General features: G+C 48.8%; 1 long non-coding RNA gene and 1 pseudogene across 3 annotated transcripts in view; one reads left to right on the top strand and one right to left on the bottom strand.

Moving 5' to 3' along the window:
- Positions 1-1,755: 1,755 nt before the first annotated feature.
- LOC105877172 (leukocyte immunoglobulin-like receptor subfamily A member 6) lies at positions 1,756-9,732 on the bottom strand (annotated as a pseudogene).
- A 20-nt stretch (positions 9,733-9,752) lies between these two features.
- The window catches only part of LOC105877185 (uncharacterized), a 36,446-nt gene continuing 36,108 nt past the window's right edge, over positions 9,753-10,090 (top strand). For 2 of the 3 annotated variants that reach the window (XR_012915879.1, XR_012915880.1), the window contains exon 1: positions 9,784-9,953. This is a non-coding gene — a long non-coding RNA (uncharacterized LOC105877185). Of the gene's footprint in view, positions 9,954-10,090 lie in introns of all 3 variants that reach the window. The other variant, XR_002222502.2, reaches the window with a different exon arrangement.

Here is a 10,090-nt window from a genome sequence, read left to right as displayed (position 1 = left end):
TGGTTCATAATGAATCAGAATGGGTCCCGATCCAAGAAGTTTAGTGTTCTCTTCAGAAAGGCAGGAGAGATACAAGAAGGGGGATTCCATGTGCAGACACAGGGGGAAGGTGGAGACAGAGATGGAATTTATGCTGTCCCAGCTGAAGACTGCCTGGGCCACAAGAAGGTTGGAACAGTCAAGTACAGCTGCTTCCCTCGAAGCTTCAGAAGGAGCAGAGCCCAGCTAGCACCTTCATTCTTGACTTCTGGCCTCCAGAATCGCAAGAGAATAAATTTCTATTTTTTAAAGCTACCTAGTCTGTGACACTTTGTTGCAGAAGTTGTAGGAAAATGACACAGGTTCTGGGACTGGGGAAGGGAGCTGCTGTGACAGATACATAAAAATGCAGATGCCGCTTTAGAATTCTGTAGTTGTCGAGAGTTGAAGTATTTTGAGTTAGAAAATTTTAAAAAGCCTAAATTGTCTTACAGAGACCTTTGATATAAATATGGACATTAAAGGTGACTCATTAGAGAAAATAATGCATTTTTTTTATCACTAGAGGAAAGGTGATTCAAATAGCATCTCCACTTTAAAGATGAGAACATCAAATCTTATCAATGTTGTATCTGTTCTCCAACGTCAAGTATCCAGTAAGTTTCCATCTGGAAATGGAATCAGGATGACCTTGAACCCCAAATGAACACCAGCTGCACCCTGCTCCCTTTCTTCGATCTTCTCCTCAGTGGGGTCCTAGAAGAGCCCAGGCTCACTGAGTATTGCTAAATCTGGACCCAAGCTCTGTGTGATCCCTAGATGACAACACAGTGGGGTTGAACCTCTTCTCTGAAGTCACACTCATGTCCATGTCGGTACCCTGCATCCCAGTTCTGATTCTCTGAACACAGTGGGACCAGAAACTCATGCGGCCATTTCAAATATCCAATTGCCTGTCACCTGATTTGGCCCATTTTCTTTCCTGGGTAGTGGTTCAGTCTCTGATTGTGCAAAGGTTAAGCTGCTCAGGCAGGTGGAGGTCATGTTATAAAGAATACACAACGCCAACATGTGCAGTATTCGCTATGACAGATCAGGAGCCACCTCGTTTGCTATTGAGTGCCTCATGCAGCCTGTCCATGCTTCAATCCCAGCTCACTAAGTTCATGGCAAATAATGACAGGTAATAAAACAGAAAAGTGCTATTACTCAGTTGAAATCACCATTATCAAACGGTCAAAAGTACAGCAACTTCTCTCAGGAATGTGGAGATAGAGAAACACTCCTATCCTGATTTTGGGAGTGTAAATTGAGAAATAGCACAGAGTTTCCTCAAAATACTAAAAATAGAACTATCCTGTTGATCCAGCAACCCGCTTTCATGTATATATCTGAAAAAGAAAGGAAATCAGACTATTGAGGAGATATCTGCACCTCAATGTTCATTGCAGCACTATTCACAATAGTGAAGATATGGGTTCAACATAAGCACCATCGGTGGAAGAATGGGTAAAGAAATGTGATATATATACACAAGGGGATACTACTGAGCCATAAAAAGAGTGGAAGTCATGTCATTTGTTGTAACATGGATGGAACTGGGGAAAGTAATGTTCAATGAAAAAAGCCCGACAAGCTCTGACTCTCACAGAGTCAGAGAGTAGCATGGTGGTGACCAGAGGCTGGGAAGGGGAGTGGGAGATGTTGGTTGATGTGTACAAACATAGAGTTACACAGAAGGAATCAGTTCTCATGCTTGATAGCACAGTAGAGCAATATGGTTAATGATAATTTATTGTATATTTCAAAATAGTTTGAAGAGAAGTTTTGGAATGTTCTCAGCCCAAAGAGATGATACATTTTTGGGGTGATGGACATCCAAATTACCATGATTGGTTCAGTACACATTAATAGCATGTATCAAAATACCACTTGCACTCTATCAATATATACAATTGTTATGTATCAATAAAAAAGAAGTTGTGTTATTTACCGATAATGACAAGTTCACTTGTCAACCAAACAAAAGTCAAGAATTGCATGCAATCCAGCAACCCCTATGATTTCCATCTGAAAAAACCTTCCAAAATTGTCTCATTTATAATCACCGTTCCGGACTGCATGGGATTTATTCTTTTCTATATTTATGGAGTTTAATTTAGGTATGCCTTTCCCAAAACAAACAAACAAACAAACAAAAACCCAAAATGCTATCTCCTTCTGACCTTTATGTAGTGGGCTAGCCTTGCACACTTTCTGTAATGTTTTTCTTCCATTTACTCACTGTAATATCAGAAGATTGATATGGGCTTGTCTTTTACATTTAGCTGCACATTTGCACTGCCATATAATACATAACGGTGGACATAAACCACATATTTTTCTTTTTTTACAGATGTGTTTTTCAGTTTTGCAGCTGTCATTTAATATAAGTGCCACTCCTATCACTGCTCTTGTGAACATAACCTCATGCACATGTGCACATTTTCCTCTAGGGTACATACTTTATGATTATAGCCAGGTATCTTTTCATTTTAACTGGATAGTTCCACTATACTCACCAAATTGATTGAAGTAATTTGTAATCCTACTACTAATGTACTGAATTTTTAAGTGAACACTGTTATTTCTTGCATTCAATATTGCCATTTTTGTCTGTTGGTTATCATGTGAGTATTTGAGGATTATGATGTCATAATTTTATTGTAACTATGCCCTATAATTTTATTGTAACAGTGCCCTAACACTGAAGCAGAAATACCATTACTTCTAAAATACAGAGAAATAATAGGGCATATGTATAAGCAAGATGTGCTTCAGATGGTCTGGGCTCATGTATGAATACAATTCCGTTCATTGCTTCCCAAATGTGCATTTGGTTATGTCTCATTGCTACCTTGAATTTGGCCATGAAAACAAATTTATGCTACAGAATTTGGCAAATGCCACAAATCTGAGGATTTAAAAAATACCTTTTTCAGAATCAAGATATCGGGTCATCAAAGTGACCGGGTCGTCACTTTAAAAGTCAGCGTGGTGACTTCAGGTGATGCTATTTCAGGACAATCTATATGGACAGCATCTGATAAAGAGTGAAGGGCTTGTAGAGTCTACACAGGTGTTAGGGCATCCTTTGGATTTATATTTTCCTGCTTGGAATCTGATATTCTCTGACTGTTTCAGTTGTTGAAGCAAGTTTGGAAGTCTGAACTGAAGAGATGGAGACTGGATGAAGAGCATCAGGGAATGAGGCCAGTAGGAATAAAGGACACTGTGTGACATGGCAGTGGACCAGAGCAGGAAGGTGCACAGAGGGCTGGACTCAAAGCTGCCATGTGGGTCGCAGCTGCATGTCTGGGTGGCAGGAAGAGGGACCCAGTGGGGAAAGTCACTGTTTGTGGAGAGGAAAAGCATCGCAGTTCAATGGTCCTATTCAGAAACACTCCATGCAGTGTCCCTGCACTCGGACACTGATTCCCCCTCTGGAAATGAGCAGCAGACAGAACAGACAGCACATGCCCTAGATTCTCTTCCAGAACCTCCTGGGGTCATCAGATTTACTTCCAGGGATCGACCACTCTGGACGGTGTGTTGTTGTCTCTGGAGTTTACCTCCCGGCTGCATCCTGGTGTCTTCTCCGGCTGTGCCAATCCTCAAACAGCAGAATCCCGAGGGCCACCAGGATCAAGCCAGCCAGGCCCATGCGGACGAGATTCTCCACTGTGTAATCCTGGGGGTGCGGGGCTGGGGATTGTGGACAAAGAGATCAGAGAGGCCAGAGCAGACCAAAGTCACACAGGATCCCTGGAGGTTCCCCAGGGACACCGTCCTCCCCTGGACAGGCCTGACCCTCTGTGGCCAGCCCATGACTGAGAGGGTGTCCTCACTCACCACTCGTGGGGTCTGGCTTGTTTTGTGAGGGGCTGATGGTCTCAGCTGCTCCTGAGCATGAAAACAGAGGGCAAGGGGCAGAGGATGAAGAGATCTGAGCTCAACCTCTCCCTGGGGCTCATGTCTCATGACGTGACTTTCATGTAGTTTCTCAATAAACCCTTTCTCTGCTGCACCACGGTTCAGTCTAGCCTTCTCATTGAATCATTTCCACTTTCCTGTTTCTTTGGATTCACACTTTGCTTCTGAGTCATTTTGGGAGAGTTTTGCTGGATACTAAGAGCTCAGGACCAGGAAGGAAAATGGTTCCCCCCATGCGGAAATAACAGAGCCCTTGTGTGTTCTCTGTTTTGTCTGGGAGAGAGGACCATGCCAGCTAGTTCCCCCAGAAATGTGCATTTCCACTTAGCAACAGTCGAGCACCCAGAGGACATAGATGTGGGGTTGGTCCTGAGGGTGAATATCAGGGCTGCCTCCCCTTTAGCCCACCTTGGCCAGGTCACCTGAGGTCTCATCATCCCTTTAATCTTATGTTAATTAATTCTTCATATAGCTGGGAACAACTGGAATGTGATTCATACACACATGCATGCACATATACAAATGAATACTTCTAAGGGGTGGTGTTACCACAGGCTCATCAAACAGTATTTCTGCTTTTATGAAGAATTAGTTTATGTGGAAAGACCAATAACAATCATGTAAAAACAGAACACATAAAAAATATCGAGGATATGGATGAATATGAATATACATGTAGATATATATATGTATATACATATGTATATATAAAAAGCTTTCAATATTTATTTAATATTTAGTTACCTACTTATTAATATTTTAGGTATGAAAAATTGTTATCCAATTTAAAAGTAAAGAAGTGATATTTCAGCCGGGCGCAGTGGCTCACACCTGTAATCCTAGCACTCTGGGAGGCTGAGGCGGGCGGATTGCTCAAGGTCAGGAGTTCGAAACCAGCCTGAGCAAGAGCGAGGCCCCGTCTCTACTATAAATAGAAAGAAATTAATTGGCTAACTAATATATATAGAAAAAAAATTAGCCAGGCATGGTGGCGCATGCCTGTAGTCCCAAGTACTTGGGAGGCTGAGGCAGGAGGATTGCCTAAGCACAGGAGTTTGAGGTTGCTGTGAGCTAGGCTGACGCCCCAGCACTCACTCTAGCCTGGGCAACAAAGTGAGACTCTGTCTCAAAAAAAAAAGTGATATTTCTATTTTCTTGTAGTTTATATAAATTTTATCAGTAAATTAGAGAAAATTAATTACAAAAGTAATGGAATAGAGGAATTCTGTAGTAAATCAATTTGAAATAAAATGAATATAGTCAAACTAATACCTTTATATTTAGAAAATATAAAGGAATCAAAGACTTCTCTTATAAGTTATTAAGGAAGTTGAACAATTCTTTAAATTGCAATGAATGCATACAATTCTTACAAATGAAATTGGAAAAACATTTCTTATGTTCATTAATACACCTTCATTTTTAATGTGAGGATGGGAGGTATTGATATTAACATGAAATTATTTTCCAAAGCAAATGCATAAATTAAATTAAGTCCAAATCAAAATGGGAATACTCTTATTTTTAAATCATAAATCCATGTCACTTAAATTAAAATTATAAATTTATATATTCAATTACTTCTTTAAATGTTTCCGAAAATGAGGGAGTGACATTACATCACTGTGCACAGAAATTGCAGAATAGACATGAGTTACACACAAGACGTGCTGTGCAATGATTCCCTTACTTGCCCCAGTGAGCAGGTGCAGGTCCCACCTTAGTCTCAGGTGTGCACTGAGCACAGAGGCCACCAAGGGAGCACAGGAGGGGCCGTGCCCAGCGGTAGCCACAGCCTGGGGAGCCTCTGTCTGAGGGGTGTGTCTGGTGTGGGCTCCATCCTGACCACACCCAGGTCCCACCAGGGCCTGAGCAGCCTCCTGTCCTGTCCTGGCAGGGCCCAGGAACCCCACATGTGTGGGTAAGGGGCTCTGTCCTCAGGGTCTCTTGGAAATGAGAGATAAGAGCTGTGAAGGGCACGTTGTCCTGTCCCCTCTCCAACTCGCCAGCCTGTCCTCCCCTCCACCTGCCCCAGCATCTTCCCTGTCTCCAAGTCAGTCCTGGACACCAAATCCTGCAGACCCGGCCCGTTCTCCTCCTCCTGCTCACCAGACATCGTCCCCAACAGGTTAGAGGCCTGGGCATCACACAGAGCTGCATGGGTGTGGATTTAGTAAACATACGAGAGATGTCGTGTGGTGCCTAAGAGAAGGGAGATTCTGAACCAGTGGGATTTTATAAATCTTTGCTGTTTCCATGATATTGGGGCTTCCTCTTACTAAGATGAAATTCCAACACTAATGTACAAAAAACACATGTACCTGCCTCTGTCTTCCTTAGTTTTTAAACTGAGTGAGTTACTGGGAGGAGCAGGACAGGTCCAGAAAGGGCTGGAGACAGGAGAAGGTCTAGGAAGAGCCACATCCCAGATGCCCAGGGGTCAGAAAGAAAGGGTGTTTGGAGGTCACTCCCAGGCAACTCCCCCTTATTCAGAGGGGAACCCAGGGCAGGAGGGGGAAAGGCTTTCTCAGAAGTTCCTCCTCCCAAGGAGAGGTGGAGCCAACGCAGACCCCACCCCCTCCCGGGCTCCCTCCCACCAGACTCCTAGACTAAGGCCCTGTTATGTTCCCTCCCCTGGTCCTGGCTCCCTGGTGAGTCGAGATGGCTCCTGGGTGTCCTTCTCAGGGAGGGGGCAGACCCGGTCCCTCCCTCCATCAACTCTGGTCCCTCCTTTCTTTCTGGATCCCGGACACCTCCTTCCCCTCTGCTTACCACAGAGGTCACAGCTGCCCCATCCCCAGAGCCCCAGAAGCCACGTGGACCCACCTTAATGTTCACCCTACTCCCTGCTCCTCTGGGGAGCAGATCCCTCCCCTCGATATTGGGAATAGGATTGAGATAAGTCTAGAATTTTCTCTGAGGTCAAGGTAACTGTTTCCATCACCCATTGGATCAGGACCTGGAGGTGAGGGGCTGGGACACCCGGAGGTTCTGATTCTGAGGAGGAGACATCAGGAGGTGGGTGGATGGGGCCTCTTCCTCCACCTTCAGTCTTATCACATTTCCTCTGAGGTTCACCTACATCTCATTCCACGTTCCCTGCCCTGCACCCTCACTGAGAATTCAGAGTGCTGCCCATAGGTGGAAGGTCCTGTCTATTTCCACTTTTCAGGGCAGGACCCTCTCCTGGGGGTGACCTCCTTCACCGCACATTCCTTGTTGTCCCAGAGCTCTCCTGGGGCAGGGCCTGAGCTGATCCTTTGAGCTCAGACAGGACAGGGTTGGGGTCCTCACCTGAGACCTCCAGCTCCAGGGGGTCACTGGGCAGTGACAACAGGTAGGGGGAGGTGCTGAGTGAGCCATAGCACCTATAGGTGCCCCCGTGGGCTGAAGTCACAGGACTCATGGAGAATTCAGCCTGGAACTTCCCAGCTCTGTCCTTTGATCTGAGATTCAGGGGGGGATCGGCTGCCCCCTCCTTGGTCAGAAGGAAAGTGTCCATCTTGCTCTGTGACTGACACAGCAGGGTCACATCCTGTCCTGAAGCCACTGTGGGGCCCGGCTGCACCAAGAGGGAAGGTCTTTCATTGAGCTGTCCTAGAGAGAGGAAGGGGGAGTGGGGGAGGTCTGAGCTGAGACCTCCCCAGGGCCTTTCTCTGAGGACCCTCAGTGTCTCTGTCTGTCTCTGTGATCTCTGGGTCTCCTCCTCCCTACCCACTGCTGTCTCTCTCTCTGTCCCTCCCAGAGACCCACCCCTCATTCCAGCCATCACCCCTGGGGCTCCCCTGGCATGGCCTGTGCAGAGTCTGGGTTCCTGACCGACCCCACTGGGCTCCTCACCTGTGATCAGGATGTCCAGGGGGTCGCTGGGGGCCGACAACACAGAGGAGAGGTTCTGTCCACCATAGCATCTGTACTGGCCCCCATGGGAACTGCTCACAGGGCCCAGGGGGAAGTCGGCCTGAGACAGCCCAGCCTGGGGCTGCCAGCCAGGGCTCTGGGCAAGGACACGTCCCCCCTCCTGGGACAAAATGAATCTGTCGTAGCCGACATCAGAGTGACACTGGAGGGTCAGGCTCCTTCCAGGGGCCAGGACACGGCCCTGCGTGCTGAGCAAGGAGGGCTTCCTAGACACACCTGGTGGAAGAGCAGGCTGTGGGCTGCAGGGGCTGGTTCCTCCCAACACCTCCCGTGTCCTGCCCTGGCCCTGCAGGTCCCGCTGTCTCTCACATTCTGGGTCTCTGGACCTAGGAGCCCTTTCTTCACACTCAGGACTATCTTGGAGGCATTTAAGAAAAATAGGGTCCACCTGCTCCCGGCCACTGTCTCCCTAATGCGTCCTCATCTGACTGAGCTTCAGGACGAACCAGCAAACAGCCCCTCCCAGGTGAGAGTGACCTCCCTTGCAGAGCCCCCCCTGGGGCCTCCCTTGTTCCTCACCCCTCCTCCACACCTTGCTGTGGGGTCACTCCCATGGCCTGCCATCAAACAATCTCCTAACAACTGTCCCCAGATTGTGTAAGAGAAGGTCGTGGCTTCCTCACCTGACACCAGCAGCTCCAAGGGGTCACTGGGGCCCAACCACACCCAGGGGTTGTTCCTGTAACAGCCATAGCATGTGAACGTCCACCTGTGGCTGGGGGTTACTGGGCCCACAGGGAACAGGGCCTGGGACCACACAGAGGAGGTTCGCTGTGAGTCCTGAGTCCGGTTGAACTTTTTTTCTCCTTCCTTAGTCAGAATGAACTTGTGAAATTCCAGCAGTGAGCCACATTGGAGGGTCACGTTCCCTCCTGAAGTCACAACAGGGCTCGGCACGGCTGAGAGGGTGGGTTTGCCATAGAATCCTAGGGGAGAAGGAGGCAGCCATGTTCAATGGGATTACACCTCCCACATCACCCCCAGGGCTGGGCTGTGACAGGGAGACACCCTGAGACCAGACCCCTTCCTGAGGGCAGAGCCTGGGGCTGGGACCCCGAGTGTCCTCTCACCTGTCACCACCAGCTCCAGGGGGTCACTGGGCTCTGACCACCCAGCAGGGCTCTGATAGGAACAGCGATATCGTCCTGCATAGAGCTCTGTCATGGATGGGATGTTGAACTTGGCCTTGTTCCCAGGCTCCAGTGGTGTCTGTCTGTCCCAGAGCTCTGATCTTCCCTCTTTATCCAGACGGTACACCATGGCACCCAGCATCCCCTGACACCAGATGGTCACAGGGCTCCCCTGGGTGATCACAGAGTCTGGCTCAGCCCAGAGGGTGGGTTTGGGGAAGGTCCCTGGAAGGAAATCAGAAACTGGGTCCCAAGATGTCCCCACCCCTCAGATCCCAGCTCTCAGCCCAGGACCCTCCAGATGTCCCCGTCAGTCAGCCCAAAACTGCTGTTCCCCATCCCCAGCTTCCCAGGGGCATCCCCTTGTCTCCAGTAAGGAGGAGGGACCTGGGATAGCTGAGGACAGACTCACCTGCCTGCACGCGGGCCCTGGTGCCCAGACTCAGCCCTGGAAGAGAGTTCCCTGTGAGAGATTTGTCCCTGAAGGCTGAGCACGTCCTGTCCTCCCCAGGAGCCTCCTGAGCCCCTGGGGTCTCCTGCTAGAGCAGGGCCTGGCTGTGGGGTGGGGTCCCCCCCAGTCCAGGTCTCCCTCCCCTCTTCCCATCTCACCGAGGCAGAGCAGGGCCGTGAGGGTGGGGGTCATGGCGTCTCCTACCACTGGCCCGGCTGTTCCCACAGGACAGACAGACACACAGGGTGTGGCCACTTGGCAGCTGAGTCCTTCCTGTCACGGAGTTGTCACATCAGCAGCCCCACAGGAAGGGGAACTTCCACCCCACTCCAGAAGCCTGGTTCTCTCTCATTTCCCCAGGGCTGGGGTGAGCACCAGGCTCTCTGCAGATGTTTTAGAAATGGGATCTCCTGGACCCCCAGCCACCATCTGCCTCATCTCACTCATCTCAGGATGTAGCAGCAAATAGACCTGGTGCCCACCTGTTCCACTCCTTTCAGGTAAGGATGATGAGGGCGTCTATTCCCTCAGAGCCTCCACATGGGGCCTCCTTCCCCCCTCAGCCCGTCCTTCAGCCCAGCGCTGCGGGTCCTCACCACGGCAGTCATCTCCCCACCCTGGAGACACTCCAGGGAAG

This window comes from Microcebus murinus, chromosome 32 (genome assembly GCF_040939455.1).
Source record: "Microcebus murinus isolate Inina chromosome 32, M.murinus_Inina_mat1.0, whole genome shotgun sequence".
NCBI lineage: Eukaryota > Metazoa > Chordata > Mammalia > Primates > Cheirogaleidae > Microcebus > Microcebus murinus.
This window is presented reverse-complemented; position numbering and strand designations above follow the sequence as displayed.